General features: G+C 45.8%; 1 protein-coding gene across 1 annotated transcript in view; it reads right to left on the bottom strand.

The window, feature by feature from the left end:
- CAMSAP1 (calmodulin regulated spectrin associated protein 1) overlaps positions 1-12683 on the bottom strand; it is a 110009-nt gene extending 97326 nt beyond the window's left edge. Inside the window, exon 1 of the mRNA XM_073541136.1 lies at positions 12663-12683. The gene's annotated coding sequence lies outside the window, so the exon portion shown is untranslated. The remainder of the gene's footprint in view (positions 1-12662) is intronic.
- Between the last annotated feature and the right edge of the window lie 5961 nt (positions 12684-18644).

The raw sequence follows: 18644 nt of genomic DNA, 5'->3' as shown, positions 1-18644 counted from the left end.
CACAGGGCTCCCTGCGCCCCTGTCTCTGCGGCAGCACCAGCTCCATAGCGCCTCAGGGGGACCCATCACAGGGCCCCGCTTCCGATTGTGGCCCCACCGCTATCCTGCCTTTCTATCCGGTTCAGATCCGACCCCCTCCCGGACTTCCGCGCCGGCCTGGAGCCCTTTCTGGGCATCGGTAACTAATTTAGGCCGTGGCTTCGGCATAGCTGAGGTCGCCGCCTCCTCTCCGCCCCCCCGGATGACAAACATGACACTCTACAGTGTCATAGAAGGGGCAGATCGAGACAGAAAGAGCGTGCAAAGATGTGTAAAAACACGCCCTTTCTCAGCTCTCCGCCCCCTTTCTCCCTCCTCATCCTCTCGGCGGCCATTTCTGCTGCAGGCATCAGCAGCACCACGCCAGCCAGTCTCCGGGGGGCACAGGACTGTGGATCTTCGGCGCTGGGCCTAGGGGCACGCTGGTGGGGTAAGATCACAGCTCTGTTTTTTACTCGGCTGTGAATCCGGATTCCCTGTAAGGCTCTCCTATAGGTTATTCCCTGCATAGCCACCCCTGTAGGGCCCTCTCATAGCCAGCCCTTCCGCACTCTGTGCACTATGCCGGGCTCAAGGTCCAAGAGAACCAGGCAGGACTGCTTTTATGCATTCTGCACAGCCTGCAAAACCACTCCCCCCAGTGGCAGCACGTACCCGCACTGTCGGGACTGTATCCAGAATACTGGGTCAGAACCCCAAGAGGCTCCTACCAATGCTTCAGCGGCTGCTACCATGCCGGAATGGGTTACCCAGATGACGCAGTCCATAGATAACCTAACCTCCACATTGCTCCAGACTCTGCAGGGTCATGTCTCGGCTATGAGCGTTACCCATCAAAGGGACAGCTCCACTCAGGGACAGGCCGTTTCTGGCTCTCCCAGACGTAAGCGCACCCACACGTCGTGCTCCTCTGCGCCATCCCATAGCACACGGTCATCTCCCTCTAGGGAGAGACACAGTAGTTCCAGGTCACCTAGACCGTCCCCTACCAGAGACAGACAACGCAGATCTCCACAGCGATCCCCGACGACAGAAGGCCTTCGCCCCAGCTCACCCACCAGGGAACGCCTCAGTGATACGAAGGATTCGGAAGGCATCTGTGACTTAGACAACGAAACGGAGATGTCTCTGGTCCCTTGTCCCCCTAGCAATACAGCGCTAGTTGAGGACATAATCTCTTCCATCCATCGGGTGCTGGACATTTCCGATCTAACCCTGGACGCCCCAGAACTCAAGATTTGCTTTGAAGGTGTTCTGAAACCACCTAAGATCTTCTCTAACCACCCAGAATTTCAGGCGATCCTTACTAAGCAGTTTTCGCAGCCTGAGAAGAAATTCACCAATCGCAAATATTTGGCGGCTAGGTACCCCTTCCCACAAAAGGACACCAAGGAGTGGACAGATCCGCCTGAAGTGGACCCCCCAGTCTCTAGGCTAGCAGCACAGACCCTCCTATCACTGCCAGATAGCTCAACCCTCAGGGACGCTGCAGACCGGCAGGTAGAACGCATGGCTCGTTCAGTTTTCGAAGCGACAGGGGCCTCCCTGGCTCCCCCGTTCGCTTCAGTATGGGCGGCCAAGGCCATTCTGGCTTGGGCCAAAAAATTGCAAACTGGCCTCCAAGCTTCAAATCCTGAGCTGTCGGACCAAGTCGTTCAAATCGTGGTAGCAGATTACTTGCTCCATGCAGCCCTGGATTCCGCAAGAGGTGTAGCGGGGATAGCATCAAACGCCATCACGATTCGGCGTATCCTCTGGCTGCGGGAATGGAAAGCAGATGCGGCCTCAAAGAAGTCCCTCAGGCATCTCCCGTATCTCAGTGGACAGCTTTTCGGTGAAAAGTGGGACACTGATATCCAATGCCACTGGGTGAAAGAGTACCTCTCTCCCTCAACTAAAACCTAAACGCACGTTGAAACGGCGTAACCAAACACGATTCCGATTCTTTCGGAATTCTTCGGGCTGGTCCGCCTCGCGTCCAGCACAAAATCATAACCGCTCTCCACGCAGGGACAACCCACGGGCAGCGCAGAGGCCAGACAGGACCTGGCAGTCGAAAACAGGCCAGGCGAAGCCCAAAGGAGGAAAACCTCAGAATTTCTCCTCATCATGACTCACGAACTTCGGAAGACACCCCACCCGTAGGAGGACGACTTCTACTCTTTCAGCAAGTCTGGCTGCCTATTACAGAAGACAGGTGGGTCAGGGAAATTGTGTCTTCTGGATACAAGAAAGTTCACTTCCAGTCCACCGAACCGGTTCTTCCTCTCTGTTCCACCAAAAATGCCAGAAAAGGCTCGTGCTTTCCACCAAGCGGTTTCCTCTCTCCTTCAAGCAGGAGTCGTAGTACCGGTTCCCGCGGCCGAACGTTTCCGAGGGTTCTACTCCAATCTATTCGTAGTCCCCAAGAAAGGAGGCAGCGTCGGCCCATACTAGACCTACAACAACTCAACAAGTATGTACGAGTTCGTCATTTTCGCATGGAGTCCCTTCGGTCCATCATTGCGTCCATGGAGCAAAGACAATATCTCGCCTCCATAGACAATCATACAGGACGCATACCTGCATATACCGATTGCTCCCGCCCATCAGAGATTTCTCAGGTTCACAATCGACCAGGACCACTACCAGTACGTGGCTCTCCCGTTCGGACTCGCCACGGCTCCCAGAACATTTACCAAGGTCATGGCTGCCACCATGGACGTTCTACACTCCAGAGGCATAGTAGTTGTTCCATACCTGGACGACCTCATCAAGGCTTCCACCTTCAAGGACTGCAAGGTCAGCGTCTCAATCACAATCGACACTCGAGTCGCTTGGGCTGGTTAGTCAACTTACAAAAGTCATCGACTACCCCGAGTCAGTCTCTGACCTTCCTGGCGATGCTATTCGAAACTCCAGCGGTACGGTGCTCCTTCCCAGAGACAAGGCACTGGCTCTCCATCTAGGAGTTCGCATACTCCTCCGCAATCCCCCCCCCGATCTCTCCGGTTTGCCATGAGAGTCCTCGGCAGGATGGCAGCAGCAATGGAGGCGGTACCATTTGCCCAGTTTCACCTCAGGCCTCTTCAACTAGCCATCCTTATGTCCTGGGAGAGGAATCCTTTCTCCCTCGACAGGGAGTTCCGGCTAACGTCGGCAACCACGAGGTCCCTGCACTGGTGGCTCAAGCCAACCTCACTGGCAACGAGAAACTCCTCTCAGGTCAATGGAAGGTCCTGACCACAGATGCGAGCCTGACAGGTTGGGGTGCGGTGCACCTACATCACAGGGCAAGTGGTCACCAGTGGAAGCGAACAGCCTCTCATATCATAGTACAGTCGAACAATGCCACGGCAGTGGCTTATGTGAGCCACCAAGGCAGGACCCGCAGTATCCAGGCGATGAGAGAAGTGGCACATATCCTCCATTGGGCGGAAGACACGAGGTCGGTACTCTCTGCGGTCCACATTCCGGGTGTGGACAACTGGGAAGCTGACTTCCTAAGCAGACAAGGAATGGACTCGGGAGAGTGGTCTCTCCATCCCGAAATCTTTCGACATCGCTGGGGGACCCCAGACGTGGACCTAATGGCATCCCATCTCAATGCCATCCCATCTCAATGCCAAGGTCTCCAACTTCATGGCCACGACACGCGATCCGCAGTCGCTCGGAGCAGATGCCCTGGTTCAGGACTGGACCCAGTTCCAGCTTCTGTACATCTTTCCACCTCTCCCCCTGATATCCAGAGTCGTGAGGAAGATCAAACACGAGGGAGTTCAAACCATCCTGATCGCGCCAGACTGGCCCAGACGTACATGGTACGCCGACGTCGTACAACTTACAGCAGACGTCCCCTGGCATCTCCCCGACCGTCCGGATCTCCGGTCACAAGGTCCATTCTACCACCAGAACTCAAGGGCTCTCAATTTGACGGCGTGGCCCTTGAGACCTGGGTGCTAACCCAGGCAGGACTCTCAACGGACGTCATTAGAACCATGATTAGGGCACGGAAGCCAGCCTCCGCCAAGATTTATTACCGTACCTGGAGAGCTTTCTTCACCTGGTGCGAATCTCGCGGCCAGATTCCACTCCCTTATTCCCTCCCAAAAGTCCTTGGCTTTCTCCAATCGGGCCTGGACGCCAGGCTATCCCTGGGCTCGCTTAAGAGCCAGGTGTCAGCGCTCTCAGTGCTTTTTCAGAGGCGCATCACTAACAAACCGCAAGTAAGGACCTTTCTCCAGGGGGGTTTCCCGATTTGTTCCCCCCTACAGACATCCACTGGAAATGTGGGACCTCAACCTGGTCCTGACAGCATTGCAGGCACCACCTTTCGAACCCCTTAAGGAAGTCCCACACCGCATTCTATCACAGAAGGTGGTTTTTCTGGTGGCAATCACCTCGCTTCGCAGAGTGTCTGAAATGTCAGCACTCTCCTGCAGACGGCCCTTCCTAGCCTTTCACCAGGACAAGGTGGTTCTCCGTACAGTCCCATCCTTCCGAAGGTTGTGTCCAACTTCCACCTCAATGAGGAAATTTCACTGCCATCCCTTTGCCCGGTTCCGGTTCATAGAGTGGAGAAGGCTCTGCATACGCTTGACCTCGCCAGGGCATTGCGTATATACAGTTGTGGCCAAAAGTATTGACACCCCTGCAATTCTGTCAGATAATACTCAGTTTCTTCCTGAAAATGATTGCAAACACAAATTATTTGGTATTATTATCTTCATTTAATTTGTCTTAAATGAAAAAACACAAAAAGAATTGTCCTAAAGCCAAATTGGATATAATTCCACACCAAACATAAAAAAAGAGGGTGGACAAAAGTATTGGCACTGTTCGAAAAATCATGTGATGCTTCTCTAATTTGTGTAATTAACAGCACCTGCAACTTACCTGTGGCACCTAACAGGTGTTGGCAATAACTAAATCACACTTGCAGCCAGTTGACATGGATTAAAGTTGACTCAACCTCTATCCTGTGTCCTTTTGTGTACCACATTGAGCATGGAGAAAAGAAAGAAGACCAAAGAACTGTCTGAGGACTTGAGAAACCAAATTGTGAGGAAGCATGAGCAATCTCAAGGCTACAAGTCCATCTCCAAAGACCTGAATGTTCCTGTGTCTACCGTGCGCAGTGTCATCAAGAAGTTCAAAGCCCATGGCACTGTGGCTAACCTCCCTAGATGTGGACGGAAGAGAAAAATTGACAAGAGATTTCAACGCAAGATTGTGCGGATGTTGCATAAAGAACCTCGACTAACATCCAAACAAGTTCAAGCTGCCCTGCAGTCCGAGGGTACAACAGTGTCAACCCGTACTATCCGTCGGCGTCTGAATGAAAAGGGACTGTATGGTAGGAGAACCAGGAAGACCCCACTTCTTACCCCGAGACATAAAAAAGCCAGGCTGGAGTTTGCCAAAACTTACCTGAAAAAGCCTAAAACGTTTTGGAAGAATGTTCTCTGGTCAGATGAGACAAAAGTAGAGCTTTTTGGGCAAAGGCATCAACATAGAGTTTACAGGAGAAAAAAAAAAAAAAGAGGCATTCAAAGAAAAGAACACGGTCCCTACAGTCAAACATGGCGGAGGTTCCCTGATGTTTTGGGGTTGCTTTGCTGCCTCTGGCACTGGACTGCTTGACCGTGTGCATGGCATTATGAAGTCTGAAGACTATCAACAAATTTTGCAACATAATGTAGGGCCCAGTGTGAGAAAGCTGGGTCTCCCTCAGAGGTCATGGGTCTTCCAGCAGGACAATGACCCAAAACACACTTCAAAAAGCACTAGAAAATGGTTTGAGAGAAAGCACTGGAGACTTCTAAGGTGGCCAGCAATGAGTCCAGACCTGAATCCCATAGAACACCTGTGGAGAGATCTAAAAATGGCAGTTTGGAGAAGGCACCCTTCAAATATCAGGGACCTGGAGCAGTTTGCCAAAGAAGAATGGTCTAAAACTCCAGCAGAACATTGTAAGAAACTCATTGATGGTTACCGGAAGCAGTTGGTCGCAGTTACAGTGGGGCAAAAAAGTATTTAGTCAGTCAGCAATAGTGCAAGTTCCACCACTTAAAAAGATGAGAGGCGTCTGTAATTTACATCATAGGTAGACCTCAACTATGGGAGACAAACTGAGAAAAAAAATCCAGAAAATCACATTGTCTGTTTTTTTTCATTTTATTTGCATATTATGGTGGAAAATAAGTATTTGGTCAGAAACAAGCAATCAAGATTTCTGGCTCTCACAGACCTGTAACTTCTTCTTTAAGAGTCTCCTCTTTCCTCCACTCATTACCTGTAGTAATGGCACCTGTTTAAACTTGTTATCAGTATAAAAAGACACCTGTGCACACCCGCAAACAGTCTGACTCCAAACTCCACTATGGTGAAGACCAAAGAGCTGTCAAAGGACACCAGAAACAAAATTGTAGCCCTGCACCAGGCTGGGAAGACTGAATCTGCAATAGCCAACCAGCTTGGAGTGAAGAAATCAACTGTGGGAGCAATAATTAGAAAATGGAAGACATACAAGACCACTGAATCTCCCTCGATCTGGTGCTCCACGCAAAATCCCACCCCGTGGGGTCAGAATGATCACAAGAACGGTGAGCAAAAATCCCAGAACCACGCGGGGGGACCTAGTGAATGAACTGCAGAGAGCTGGGACCAATGTAACAAGGCCTACCATAAGTAACACACTACGCCACCATGGACTCAGATCCTGCAGTGCCAGACGTGTCCCACTGCTTAAGCCTGTACATGTCCGGGCCCGTCTGAAGTTTGCTAGAGAGCATTTGGATGATCCAGAGGAGTTTTGGGAGAATGTCCTATGGTCTGATGAAACCAAACTGGAACTGTTTGGTAGAAACACAACTTGTCGTGTTTGGAGGAAAAAGAATACTGAGTTGCATCCATCAAACACCATACCTACTATAAAGCATGGTGGTGGAAACATCATGCTTTGGGGCTGTTTCTCTGCAAAGGGGCCAGGACGACTGATCCGGGTACATGAAAGAATGAATGGGGCCATGTATCGTGAGATTTTGAGTGCAAACCTCCTTCCATCAGCAAGGGCATTGATGAAACGTGGCTGGGTCTTTCAACATGACAATGATCCAAAGCACACTGCCAGGGCAACGAAGGAGTGGCTTCGTAAGAAGCATTTCAAGGTCCTGGAGTGGCCTAGCCAGTCTCCAGATCTCAACCCTATAGAAAACCTTTGGAGGGAGTTGAAAGTCCGTGTTGCCAAGCGAAAAGCCAAAAACATCACTGCTCTAGAGGAATGGGCCAACATACCAACAACAGTGTGTGGCAACCTTGTGAAGACTTACAGAAAACGTTTGACCTCTGTCATTGCCAACAAAGGATATATCACAAAGTATTGAGATGAAATTTTGTTTCTGACCAAATACTTATTTTCCACCATAATATGCAAATAAAATGAAAAAAAAACAGACAATGTGATTTTCTGGATTTTTTTTTCTCAGTTTGTCTCCCATAGTTGAGGTCTACCTATGATGTAAATTACAGACGCCTCTCATCTTTTTAAGTGGTGGAACTTGCACTATTGCTGACTGACTAAATACTTTTTTGCCCCACTGTACTTTGGCTAAAGGTTGTGCAACCAAGTATTAGGCTGAGGGTGTCAATACTTTTGTCTGGCCCATTTTGGGAATTTTGTGTGAAATGATCAATGTTTTGCTTTTTGCTTCATTCTCTTTTGTGTTTTTTCATTTATGACAAATTAAATGAAAATAATACCAAAGAATTTGTGTTTGCAATCATTTTCAGGAAGAAACTGAGTATTATCTAACAGAATTGAAGGGGTGTCAATACTTTTGGCCACAACTGTATGTGTCTAGGACTGCACCCTTCCGGAAGTCTGATTCCCTTTTCCTTCTTCCGGAAGACGTTCGCAAGGGTCTGCCGGCTTCCAAAGCTACCCTTGTCAGGTGGATCAAGTCCACCATACAAGAGGCTTACCGCCTTAACAATTCTCCTCTTCCGGCCGGTATCACGGCACACTCTACGCGGGCGGTAGGGGCCTCCTGGGCCATTCGGCACCAGGCTTCGGCACAACAGGTGTGTAAGGCGGCCACTTGGACTAGCTTACACACGTTTACGAAACACTACAGAGTTCATACCCAGTCCTCAGCGGATGCGAGCCTGGGTAGACGGGTTCTGCAGGCGGCAGTGCCCCAAGTTTAGGGACCTGTCTGCACAATATTCGTCCATTGCTTCCCACCCAGGGACTGCTTTGGGACGCCCCATGGTTCTGTGTCCCCCAATGAGGCGACAGAGTAAAGGAGATTTTTGTGTATTCACCGTAAAATCTCTCTTAGCCTCTAATTAGGGGACACAGCTCCCACCCTGTTGCCCTTACGGGCCGTTGTTACAGTCGAGTTCTCATATTGTTCTTTGAGCTCGTACATGGTGGCCTTATTACAGGCATGGTTATGTTATTTCTGTTAACTTCCTCCTAATGCTTTTGAAAACTGGAGAAGGCTGATGCCGTCCAGGGGTGTATACTGCAGAGGAGGAGCAATAGTTAATCTTTTCCAGATTATGCATAGTGTCGCCTCCTAGTGGACAGCAGCATAACACCCATGGTTCTGTGTCCCCCAATTAGAGGCTAAGAGAATGAGATTTTATGGTGAGTACACAAAAATCTCCTTTTTGATGGTGTGTATTTTCACTGCGTCAAATATGCTGCATCTTATAGCTCCAACAAAGTAGATGGGATTTATAGCAATCTCATGACCACTGGGTGGTGGTTTTTTTTTTTTTTTTTATAAACACCGTAAATTGTCCAGCATTGCATGTTTCAAATCTGAACCATGTCAATTCCTCTTACAGTACTGGGTTTTATGTGCAGATTTTTCCCATAGAATTGCATTAGATGCTGAAAATCTGCAGGAAAAACAAACAAATGTGCGTTTACACTGTAGAAATGCACTAAAACCAGCACCAAGAAGTAGCAAAAACAAAGCAGCTTTATTTAAAACATAACACCAAAGAGAAACAAAAAAGCAGCGTCAAATAGAAAATCAAAATGCATGGAAAAAAAGAACTAAAAATTGCAATGAAAAAAAATGCAAATAAGCAAATTTTCTTAATGGGTGCTGAAAATCTACAAAATCAAAATCGCACCAATAGCTCATTATAGGGACGTAGCCTAAATTCTTGACCTGCCATTGGTTTAATGCGTTTCCATCACACAATAGCAAATTTTAGCTGCATAAATGCTGCAGCTTTCACTTTAGAAATGTGAGTGTGAAAATTGCACCAATTATGCAGTGTGTGAACCCAGCCTAAACGGGTTGTTCTATAAAAAAAACAATTATGGTCTATCCACACATGCCTAAACACTGCAACTCCCACTGACCCCGAGAATGGTGGTCCCAAAGTTCTGTGTGTGAATGGAGCATGTGAGACCACACGCCTGTGTAGGAGTGTCACACATGCCCAATACCACTCCATTTTGGGCCCTTCGTTGTCAGGATCAGTGGACGTCTTCCCAGCCTGACGCCATACACTTATCACTTATACTGTGGATGGGTGATTAATGGCATTATCATGGAACAACTCCTTTATTAACTGGTTCAGTTTGTTTTGATAAGAAAACCGGAAGCCATTTCTGTGTAATCAAGTGCAAAGCCAAGTTCCTGGGCTGACTGTATGCCTGAAGGCACAGGCGTATCCTGCTGCCTAATAAACACTCCTAATCCCATCGCTATGATGCCGTCAGTCATCGCTCCAAGGAGAAAGAAAGTGACAATGTCAGGCAATCACTTGTACGCGTGCCAATCCTACACCGACACCCAAGTCCTAGCCGCAATGGTGGTGCAGTCTCTCCGGATCACTGTGTTGACCGTAGCAAATTATCAGGCTGTTGTTGTGATTGGTTGCTAAGGGCAACACTGACATGGTGACTAGGCCGCAATCCATTAACTGGAGGAATTTATATGTATTTGTGTATCTGGCACCACTTTGACAGGAGTAACTGAGTAACGCCTCAGTCCAGAGGAATGGCCGTCCTTCACCTCAGTGCAAACATCACTCCCAGTGTTGACTTAAGCAATGAACTCACTCCCACTGCTGAGATATGGAGGAGATGCTTAAGGCCGGTTTCACACGTCCTGATATTTCCGGTACCGGAGATGTCCGTGTGGACACATAGGCCATCCGTTTTACATCCGTGTGCTATCCATATGTCCGTGTGTGATCTGTGTGCTGTCCATATGCTGTCCGTGTATTGAAAAAATTGGTTTCAATGTTAACCCTATGACTTCTAAAAATGCACACGGATGGCACACTGATGCCATCCGTGTGCGGTACTTGTTTACACGGACCCATTGACTTGTATGGGTCCGTGTGATCCGTGCTGTTGCACAAAAACGGACATGTCAGCGTGTTTTGCACACGTACACACGGTCCGTGAAAACACGCTGACATCTGCATGAATGAATGTGTCTACGTGTGTCAGGGTCTCCAGTACGTGAGAAAACTCACTACACGTACCGGAGACACTGACGTGTGAAACTGGCCTAACGCAGTATTTTTTTTAGAAACAGCTGTAGACAAAATAAATGTAAGGGAAAAAAATAATAGTATCACACTGTTTGCACACACTTTTGACAGCTTATTTTTTTGCCATGGTTTTTTTTTTTTTTTTAATTCATGTATTTTAGTACCTGCATTTTTGGATTTTCTCAGACACATCATTCCTTTTAGAATCACATGATTTATTAGGTCAAAAACGCAACTTAAAAAAATGCAAGCAAAAATAACAAACACACCCAAAGATTAAAATACAAAAAAAAGACAAAAGAATGAACTGCCAGAACTAAACTACAAATACGACAATTTTACTAAAGCCGCTGGCGGATTTATGACGCATTCTAAAAGAAAACCTGCAGCCAGAGCGCAGCTTTTATTTTACCAGTGTTTTTTAAAAATAAAAAGCAGAGTGCCGATTGGTTGCTGTAGACTGTAAAGACAGTTTTGACAAGCTGGAGAACTTTACCCCTTACGCCCCAACAACCTGTTGGCACATTTATAAAACAGTCTGTTGCTCTTAATAACCAATCACGAAGCAGCTTTCATTTTTCAAGAGCACTATAAGACATGAAAGCTGCGCTGTGATTGGTTGTTATAGCCATCACCAACATTTTTTTTTCCTCAGTTTCATAAATCTCCCTCAATGTTTTAACAGCACCACTCTTCTCCGTAGGCCATCTCTGGTACTGCAACTCCACCCCCTTTTTAACTAAATGTTGCAATACCAGACACAGAGAAAAACGGCGCTCTTGCTAGAGAAAAGCTCAGCAAAAACTACTAATATTTTCATGACATATATTGTATTATATACACTATAATCACAGCCAAGAAACAGTCAGCAAGTAGGCAGGACTCCCCGAAAGTAAGATCAGGAATAATGAGATTTCACTGGGGTCTTTACCTCCTCCTGAGCTTCAGGTCTCTAAGTATACAGGCGCACAGCCGTACCCCCACTAAGCAAAGACTACCGTCCTGTAGTAAAATGCTCAGATACCAAACTTCTAGTCACCTGAGCTGCTAATTCTCGGCCCCAACCCCATTAATTAACCCATTCCAGCCACCTGTAATTAAAATAGTATGTGAGGCCTGGTGCACGCTCGGCCATGCAGCGTGGGGGTTTGACAACCAAAAATCTATGTTTTTTTTATTTATTTACTAATTTTTGAAGCCAAATATTGGATGTGATCCAAAAATAAGAGTTATAAAGCCGCAATGGCTGCGGGGCTCCGAAAAAAGGGAACAGCAGAAAGAGGGCTAAGGGTACATTCTCATAAGCAACTTTTCCAACATAGGCCCAAGTTTATCACTTTAACTTTTTTTGTATTTTTATTTTGTGCCAAATTCTTCAAAATAGGAGCACAGTGTTTAATATTGGTGAAGACTCAAAGCTTTTTTTTTTTTTTTGGGTGGGGAGGATGGGTGACCAATAAATAGCTGCAACATTTCTATCCATAAGCTTTAAAATGTCGCACGTAAGTCTTCAACGGCATAGAAAAATAAAATTGTGCAGATTTTGTACTCCATTAAGGCACTGGAGTACAATTTAGCAGAGACTTTAAAATTTCAACGAACTAAAAAATGATGGGTCAGGCTAAAATACCTAGATAATAAAAACTATCCGTAATGCAAAATCAAAAAGGTAAAATTAATAAATATTGAAGTTTTTTTTCCCCAGGAAAAAGGTGCAAACGCAATGATGAATCGTCCCCGTAGAGTTCAAGGTGACTCACAGCCAAGTTGTTGACCTAAAATAAGGCATGCGACTACAAGGCACAGACCAATCCCGCACAATTTTATGTAAAACTAGCCCTATTGTACAGATACGTCATACTGCATTGCCTGTGCGCCAACTTTTTTTTTTTTTTTTTTTTTTTACAAAAGCACCTACCATATTTATTGAGGATCCATATGGCAGCATAAGAATTACCTACAGGGCTATAATACATTAGTGTGGGCAGAGGTGTCCTGCTACACAGAATCTGTAAAGGCGCATGCCCTAAAAATAGGTATATTTTTGCATTTTGCTCCCTTCTTGACAGTTGTTGTTTTGTTTGTTTTTTCATATTGGTAAAATGAATTGATACCTTATTGCAGCAAGTTTCCTTATCCTTCTCTATCATTGCGCCACTCACCTGCTCAACACTAATATATGGAAACAAACCCAATTGCTGGGAGGGGGCTTGGCTAAAAAGACTTACATTATCGCCATCTAGAGGCTATTCAATGAAACTACACAGTAGTTGCCTCGTCTAAACTGAGCAAGGTTTGGGCTTATTCATGGTGTGATTAGGCTGCATTTTAAACCACAGCACTGGGTAATAATCTTAACAAGATTGCTGCAAAACATGTAGTTTTATTGTAACTCATTAGTGAGCCATTATTATATACTATATATAATATTATATATATATATATATTCTTTGTAAGATGAGTTGTACTTTTGAATGAAACCGTTATATGGAAAAACAAGGGGGGGATCCAATTGTAAGGAAATGGTGATAAAAAATACTGAAACTCTGTTATTTTATCATGGTTTTGTTTTCATGGTGCTCGCTAGCCAGTAAAAATATGGAAACATAATGCTCCATATCAGTACTCTTAAGGCGTTACCAAATTTGACTTTTTTTTTTTTATCGTTTTTGGAGGAAAAAAAAGTCATAATTTTGTATAAACAAATTGGTTTGTATTGCTATTTTTGAGAGCCATAATTTATTCAATATGTTTCCTATTTAGGAGTTATTGTTTTTTTTTGTCTCAGTAAGATTTACTTTTTTCTTGATGCCATTTTGGGATACATACAAAATTTCAATCTCTCCTCATTGCATTTTTTTGGAGAGGTGTGCTGACAAAAAAAAAAGGCATTCTGAAATTTAAATTCTTTTTTTTATGGATCGGAATTTTACAGATGTGGCAATATCAAATATGCTTTTTTTTTTTTTTTAAACTGGGGAAAGGTGGATGATTTGAATCCCATATATTATAAATTATTTATAATAGAGGACTTGGAACCAGTGATTATTGCTTGTTCTTTATACTGCTGTTCTTATTACTTGTTCTATATACTGCTATAGAAGATGAGGGCGGTTTTCCATAGGAATAAGGCAATGACGCCATTTAAATACCACTGTCAAGAGATTACTAGTGGCATTTACATAGCTGAACAGCAGTGATCAGTGCTGATTCAATCGCTGCTGTTAGGCCATGTGCACACGTTGCAGATTCTGCTGCGGATTCAGGCTCTGCAGCAGATTTAGCTGCGGTGTACAGTACTATTGTTTTCAATGGTAAACTGAAAAACGCTGTGCACATGCTGCAGATTTTTCCACGCGGCTTTGCTGCGTGTTCAAATCCGCAGCATGTCAATTCTTTGTGCGGAATCCGCAGTGGTTTCACACCTTCCCCATTGTAGAGGTGTAAAACCGCAGGTCTTTTGACCTGAGAATTTACCTGCGGATTTTTCCAAATCCGCAGCACCAAAATCTACGTGTGCACATAGCCTTAGAGCCAGGTACTGGCAATGCAGCACAGCTCCCGAAGCCATGCTCTTCTAATACTGTACTGCCCCTTTAAGGGCTCATACTCACATGCAAGAAACTCGGATGAGTCTCGCACATCAATACTCGGCACAGCCGCCGGAACTCAGGAGTGGAGTGTGCGGCTCCATGTATTTCTATGCAGCTGACCGCTCCGATCCGAGTGCCGGCGGCAGTGCCGAGTATTGACGTGTTAGGCTGGAGTCACACTAACCTGCGCAAAATACGGTCAGTATTTTACATGCGTAATACGGATGACACACCCCTAAATAGTGCTCCGTATGTCATCCGTAATCAAGGTGTGGTCGCGTATTTTGCGCATGTCAGCATCCGTATGTAATCCGTATGGCATCCGTATGGTGAGATTTTCTCACAGGCTTGCAAAATGGACATATAATGGAGCCCTATGACAGTTTTAATAAAGAAATGAAAGAATAGATATACACACATAGAATGCATATATATATATATGTATTCTATGTGTCTATATCTATTCTTTCTTTCTTTATTAAACCTGTCAGTGTGAGTTTACTGTATAGGGCTCTGAATTGCCGGCTTTGTTAAAAGACACCGGGTGCGTATTTCTCGCAAGTCACATGTGTGGTCCGTGTGTAATCCGTATTTTTTGCGCACCCATAGACTTGCATTGGCGTATTACGGCCGTAGTACGCTGACAATCTCAGTATGCTGCGATTGGCACGGAGCGTAGGATACTGAGGAGAAATATACGGCTGGTGCGAGGGACCCCATAGAGAATCATTGGTCCGTGTCTAATGCGTGCTTTTAGCGCCTCTCACTCGCCCGTATTCCTCGCCAGTGTGACCCCGGCCTTTGACTCGTGCGAGTTTCTCGCATGTGGGTATGAGCCATAACGCTGGAATTAGACTAGGAAAGATAAAGGAATGATTTCTGCTTCTCCTTCCTGCTGAATCCACTTCTGCCTGTGTGATTCCAGCTCGAGTCTGTGCAGGTGAAGCATTGCTTCCATATCTCCTTGTAATATGGCATCTGAGCAGTTGAGAAATTGTACAAAACATGGCCCTGTGCCACCTGTGTGTGAACAAAGCACAATACAGTGCAGTATACTGGTGATCGGCTTATTGGTCAGGCCTAAACTGCATTTCATTAATTATTTACCCCATCCATGGGCTTTGTGCGTCTGCTCGGAGCACTAAGACAGCCTGGTATGTGAGTAACAGGCGTTCACGGTGACGGCTTGTGTGATCGTATCTCACCGGTATATCTGTATCTCTCAGAAAGCTGGGTGGCTACCAATGTAAGTGTAAGGGAGGTACCGGACTGTAGTCGTGACCTGAATAACCGCAATATCTAGGTCCAGTCCTTCCCCTATAGAAAACTGTACTCTTCTCCTCGGCATACCTGCATCTCCAGATTCAGCTTCCTCTGGGCATTTCCCAGGCCACAACAGTCCCTCTTTCAGGCGACCCCATCAATGTAGACAAAGTCCAAGTTAACTTTAACACTTTCTTTACTGAGTACTTCACACATTACATCCACAGTTGGTACATGGTGACATTTGCTTGTTTCCTCAACTTTCCCTTTCTGGCTGTCGCTTCTGTGCAATACACGCCCGGACCGGTCCATCCTAGACTGCTCCCCAGTTCCTTCCCGGTCTAACCCTGCCATGATGACAATTCCTTCTGCCTGTTTCACCACAGACTCGAAATCATCAGCCACCAGGTATGGTTACCTCTGGTAAAGCATCCGGTCCGTCTGTACCGAACTCGTCGAAGCTCCAACTTCCTTCACTTCAGCTGTACAGCCGACTCCTGCCCTAAAAGCATCGGCCCAGGTGACAAGTCGCCACATCTTTCCTTTTCCGTACTTCTCCCACTGCTATGACACACAGTGGCCATGGGTAACGTAGGCTATAGCGTTTGAACGTTGCGTGGCTGCCAAGCTGTCCTGGCCTATAGCCCATGTGGACACTAGGGCACCCTGGCCCCATCTGACCTCACTTCCTACGAGGTCCCGGCTTACTACCCGGCAGCCCCTCCTACACTTAACCCTCTATGAACGTCCTATCAACTATACCTATAGAGCCCACAAGTGTGCCCCATAGAGTGGCCCGCAACAGAACTACACGCACCCATGACTATGTAAACTATATACTAAAGTGCCCTCCTCTAATGTCCCCATTAGGATGCACTAACTTACCCTAACTGTACATGCACAACAGGCACACTATATTATGCAATAATATAATACAGAAACACAATATATTACAGCTTTCTACAAAATGGTAAGACATACATGTGGCAATACCATTAGAGACGAGCGATAATACATATTTCTATGTAGCTGTACCGCAGAAGTTTATCATAAACATTATCAATTAGCAATATATACATAATAACATAGGAGGGGCAATCTGAGGAATGGACGCAAGAAAGGCATCATATCTCACTCCCTTACATAAATACCGCAGTCTAGCCAACTTTCCCAGATTTGTGAATGGCAAATCTATTTCTCTGAGATATAGGAAATGGCAATAACTCATGGAGCAATGATGAAGTCCATGTTGATCGTTACCCAGCTTTCCGAGAATCTGGGTGTTCTGTCTCCGACATAATTAATGACTTTTAACTGTTTATTTTCATAACATAAATTCAGTGATAATGCTCAGTTTTTCATAGATTCTGATGTTTCACCATTTTGGCTCCATCTAGTGGCCAAAAATAATTACAATGTTATTCTTTCTTAGTTTCATTTTCGTTGTTGATTTCCCTCCAATTCCCAATGTATCTGGTTAAGTTTACAAGGCGCCATGGTCTATTCCAGCCCCTTTTTTCTACCCAGTCTGCCATTTTCTATCAGGCTTGCATACTGGAAACACCTCATCTCTCTTCTCCCCCTGCGTCAGCATCGTCGGTGAGTAATCACGCTCCCACATTTATCCCTGTCCTGGATCACCTTCCTTAGTTAGCTCTCCCCTGGTTAGCTATTAGCACAGGTAATCTGTATAATGTATATTATGTATTTTTAAGTACCCATACTGATTGATTGTATTGTATGTTTTGCTTGTAGTTTCACCGCGCCCCAATATACCATCATGTTCAATAAAGCACAGATTCAACCTACAGTCTTCTTATTGGACCCCCTGTATAGCGGTTTAGCTGCCCGTATAAGCTATATGAATCCAGGTTCATTAGTAAGGACGGAACACTGGGATTATAATCTTTTTAAAATTCAGAACAAACTTTTCTGATAGGTAAGTAAACCAAAAAGGGGATTTCTGAAGATGTTCACAAATACCTTACATACACTACATGGTCAATAGTATTGGACCACGCATCTTAATAATTGAATTCTGTTTTTTCTTTCAGCCCTATTGTCCCCACGGTATAACATCCAACTCCCCCCCCCCCCCCCCCCCCCCCGCCATGCCGTTTGCTTTTACTAACATGTGACAGATTGGCTGTTGGTGCCGAGGACACTGATACCAGCGCAGTCCTGTAATAGGAGTCACCAGGGTAACAGGTTTCTTCCTCCTAAATCTTGCCCATCACCTGTGAGTGATATTATTGAGAAGTGGAAGGAACTGCAGCAACTCAGCTACAAAATAGGGTCCCCATAACGTTACAGAGCGGGAGGGCCGAGTGCTGAGGAGCAAAGGGCAGAAAAGCCACCACCACTCTAATGACTCCATAACTGCAGACCATATAGGTAACACGGCACTCAGGAAAATTATGGTTGTTGGTGCTCAAGTTGGGTATCCAACCCATCCAATAAATAAAATAATGATCTTGGCACTCAATATGTGAAAAAATACAGATTCTTTTTCGTTAAGAGCGAATGGCGCTAATCCGCCCCGATCCGAGTGCAGAGGCGGCCACTCACCAGGTGGCCACTCTGCTCTCTGCTCTTAAGGGTATATTACCCAATTACATAAGCGCTGTTTTCCTCATACTGCCTTGCCCCCTGAGGTCCTGCTCACACAGCTGCATAGTGCACAGCTGCCTATTCAAATAAGTAGACACCATAGTCCACAGACGTTACCTAGACGCCATCAGCTCACCACGGTCATATATCATCCAGCCTGAACAACTTCTTCTTTTGTGGATATTCTGCCTTTCCTATTTGGAGATTACCAAAAGAATTTCTCTTTTCTAGCAACAAGAAAGTCTTAGTTACTCACCGGTTAATGGTTAATGGTATTTTTCAGAGTCCATGACAGCACCCCCTGAGAGAGGGGTTCCGCCCTTCAGGAACAGGAAACCTACAGATACAAAAGGGCGGCACCTCTCCCATGCATCAGTTGGATTACAGAGCACAAGAGGATCTCCAAGGTTAATGGCATGATTTATGCACAATACTATTATTACTTAACTATTTATCACCAGTGGACATATATAAGAGGAAGAAGTGCACACCAAACTTAAAGACCAGGGCGGGAATCTACGGGTGCTGTCATGGACTCCAAAAAATACCGTCAACCGGTGAGTAACTAAGACTTAATTCGGTCGTCCATGACAGCACCACCTGAGAGAATTACAGAGAGTAATAACTACT

Source organism: Dendrobates tinctorius, unplaced genomic scaffold, assembly GCF_039654945.1.
Source record: "Dendrobates tinctorius isolate UK_male_01 unplaced genomic scaffold, ASM3965494v1 ptg000120l, whole genome shotgun sequence".
In the NCBI taxonomy this organism is placed as follows: Eukaryota; Metazoa; Chordata; class Amphibia; order Anura; family Dendrobatidae; genus Dendrobates; species Dendrobates tinctorius.
The sequence above is the reverse complement of the archived record's forward strand: the minus strand, read 5'-3'. Positions and strand labels throughout refer to the sequence as shown.